Consider the following 3,912-nt stretch of genomic DNA (forward strand, 5'->3'; position numbering starts at 1 on the left):
TTAATTTAGACTTTATATCTAAATCACCGACATCATCAAGTCCAGCTGTGGACCTTTCATATCCGTAGGCTATGGCCTCATATAAAGTCTGTCTCTTATACACATCTAGATGTGTATAAGAGACAGACATTTGTGCATGTAAGCTGAGCATGTTTTTTTCCCCATTCTATATTAAAAACTAACTATACCTTCAACATCTATAAGATAATCAAAAAACTGTGACAGCACAACTTCTTCAGTGCTTCTTTTATTACTGCCCTTTTCACTGAAGTCCACATGGAATATTGTCTTTAATCTTTCTGATGTCAACTCTGATTCCTCACTGTGAATGAAAGCCTTTCTACAGGCAACAGGGTTTTCTTTTATAGTGTTCAGGACACCTAAAGTTTCAAGCCCAGAAAGTAATCTGAAAAAATATATAATAATGAAAAATACCAAAAGAGGTAAGTGAAAACAAACATGACATTCTACGAAAATGCAGCAATAAAGTGAAAAATGTTTAGCATATGGTTTTTAAATTATATATGGACAGTTTTAAATTAATCAGAAAAAAAAAAAACAAAAACAAAAAAAAAACAATAGAATTCAACGAAAAAAAGGTAAGTGCAAGTAAATGCATTTCCCTTGACAGGATATTATTATAATGTAATTTATTGTACCTAAGTACACTTTTAAAATTAAATAAGTATAACACAAAATAAAAATTTGTTTTAAAAAAAAAAAGTAAACTTGAAATCACAATTACTGTAAATCTTATTTTTCCAAGGTAAAAAATGAATTCAAACAAATTTAAGTACAGAATAATTAATTACAATCGTATAAAGTTGTGGATAAAAATGTCGGTGAAGGTCCACCATGTACCAGTGACATCGCCATTAGCTGTCCAGCATAGTAATAGTGATCATTCTCCATGGCTATATAACAAATAACATTTTTAAAAACATGATAAGAATAAAGTTTGGTTGTCACAGAAAAAGGTGTGTCTTTTGAAAATAACTTATAAACAGCAAACCAACAACAGTAGTTCAAACTATAAGAAATCATATTTTAAAAAACTGAGGAAATAAATATTTAAATTTTTTAAATTTCTGGTATCAATTGTTTATGGAAAGTGGCTTATTAGGAAATTATGGGTATACTGAACCTCACATTTGAAATAGGAAAATTTGTTTGTTTTGTTTATTTTATTTATGCTGGAAAATAATTATCTTGTTGAGTGAAGTGAATACCTACTTGAGATCATGATTATTTGGGTTATTGTATGCTTAATGTGATCCAAAGATTTATAACATAGAAGAATAGATTGTCATAAATAAGACAATTACCAATGTAGAAAATGTTGCGTACATGAATTCAAATATTATAAATTATAACAGTATCAAATCTCAGCTTACCTTGACCACCAAGTGAAAGGACTCTGCTGGTAGGTGGCCCTTCAAAAAGGCTACTATGTTGTATATGGTTCAGGACAAGTGAAAAAAATTCCCTTCGGGGCCCACCTACGTCTATAGCACCTTCAATCTGGCCAATTGAGTCTGTAAATTTAACTGAAATTGGATTGCTTGCTGAAAAAGATTTTCTTCTTAGACCTCTCAATGCTCCATCCCACACTCTGGTTCTGCATATATTAAAAAATGTTGTTTGGTTGCCCTCGGGCAAAGATGCTCTTAAGGAGCTGAACAAATCAGCAGCAGGGGCAGCGTTGGTCTTGGAAAAAAAAAACAAGTCAAAACTCCTAAAGTGTAGTGTACAGAACACAGGAAATTTTCATCTACATGTACATAAGAAAATAATCCTATAAGAGTCTTTTATCTTCTGAATACAAAAATTATCCAACAACCTGTTTCTCTTTTAATGAACTTAATTAAGTAATTTGATTTAATTTTATCAGTTTAAAACAACTGAAAAATATACAACTGAAAGCATGAAGTGAAAACAATTTCTTGATTAATTTAGTGATAATAGGATTCATGTATTTTTTGATTTATTGATTCATGTATTTTTGGATTTATTTCTATTGAATACAAAAACAATATACATCGAAAAAGAAAAGCCTACTTTTCATCCATCAGGCTGCGCATAATTGCAACTGAAATATCATCATCATAATCGTCGGAAGATAGAAGAATTGATTCATCTAATATTGAGCAATACTGACTAAAAAAAATGTTAAAATTATAGAAGATTAATTAAAATTATAGAAATTATAGGTGCAATTTAAAAAAATCCTCTTTGGTCTTATTGATTAAATCGGTATACTCATACAACTTGTTCTTTATACAGGACCCACTCCCTAGAACAGATACTAAGCACTCAATCACATACTAACAGTACATTAAGTTAAAAACAACACAATATTCTTTAGCACTTGGGTAGCAAAAATGTTTAAAATTTCAAAAATATTCTAAAAATAGCTTGACAGTAAATGATAATAATTAAAGAGCTCTGACAGAGATTGACTAAAAAAAATCATCAAATATTTCTGAGGAGATAAATATTTCTCACACTTTTGAAAGTGGAATTACCAAAGTAAATCCAAAATTACCTGTAGGATGTTGACCCTGTCGATGCCGATGTTGAAGGACCGCTTCCGACAGTAAATGAATCTTGCTTGCTAGGTCTAAATAATAAGTTTTTAAAACAATCGGTCGTCAGTTTTTTAGTAAATTTATTTGATAATCTACATAAATAAATAAAATAAGTTGATACACTTAGGCCTAGTTTTAATTGACATATATTTGGCATATCACCTATTAGTGGTTAGGCCTAGGCATTGTCAGTGACATTTATTTTAAAATTAAAAACAACAAAAATGTTTACCTTTTCTCGTTCAAAATTATCGATGAGGTGTTCTAAGTTTATTTCTCGCAGGATATCACGCAAACTTTTCTTCTTTGATGATGCCATCTCAAACGTCTTAACCCAACTAAAGTAAAATGCAAAGTAAATCATCTTTTTATTGGCCTAGACCAAGGAGGTATTAAATAAGCTTATTTAATACCTCCTTGCCTAGACCTAGCAGGGAACCTAGCTAGGCCTAGGCCTAGGCCGAGTTGGTTATGAGCAAAGATACTGGTTATGAGGTGTGATGATTACGAAAACTTATCGCGGAAGATTCTCCATGGGATGTCAAAATAGCCGCTTTGATCTTTGTAGTCTTTTTAGTCCAGTCGTTGGAAATACCTATGATTTAAAATTTAAAACAAGGACAAACACATTAGATCTAGAAGGGAGGAAACGTACATGGTCAAAAAATATGCACACAGGTTTTATGTAATTTATGTAAAAACGACACTATTGAAAGTACAGATCATTTTTTATTTCAATGTTCTCAACTAAGTAATATAAGAGACAAACATTTTGAAAATCTAAAAAATGAACTATTATATCACGGGTATACTTCATTTTGGAATGATTTTGATGAAGGAACTACCGAATTCAAACACCATATATTACTCGACGATCTGTATTCAATATTTCCCAATGAAAACAATGGAAAAATTGTTGACTATCACTGTAAACAGTACCTAACTGCTTTATGGAAATATCGAACTAAATTATTAAATGAATTACCGCCCTCTATATAATATTTTTATTTATTTTATTTTTTATTTTTATTGTTATAAAAATATATACTGTATCTTCTTACTGTATTAATTATCGCCCCTACAGTATTTTTTCAAACTCTTACCTTTTGTACGGATTTATTGGTGATCCGCTAACGTTAGCGGATCACCTCTTGTTATTGTCAGAATCTTTCTTTCTTTCTTTCTTTTTGGTGATCCGCTACACTCGCGGATCGCGATTTTTTTTTCCGTACGAAACATTTACATGAAACTTCACTCGGGCCATCTCGGATTGACTCGAGTGAGTACGATACGAGGAACAAGATCAGACACTTCGCAATGTCGT

General features: G+C 31.1%; 1 long non-coding RNA gene across 1 annotated transcript; it reads right to left on the reverse strand.

The window, feature by feature from the left end:
* Positions 1-814: 814 nt before the first annotated feature.
* On the reverse strand, positions 815-2,964 carry LOC117105888. The gene is made up of 5 exons (XR_004444960.1): positions 2,821-2,964; positions 2,546-2,620; positions 2,059-2,157; positions 1,395-1,707; positions 815-914 (listed from the first exon to the last, which is right to left on the reverse strand). It is a non-coding gene; the product is annotated as an uncharacterized LOC117105888 (long non-coding RNA).
* Positions 2,965-3,912: the final 948 nt, after the last annotated feature.

The sequence above is a fragment of the Anneissia japonica genome, unplaced genomic scaffold (assembly GCF_011630105.1).
Source record: "Anneissia japonica isolate Jap-2015-1 unplaced genomic scaffold, ASM1163010v1 scaffold19500_len5948_cov102, whole genome shotgun sequence".
NCBI lineage: Eukaryota > Metazoa > Echinodermata > Crinoidea > Comatulida > Comatulidae > Anneissia > Anneissia japonica.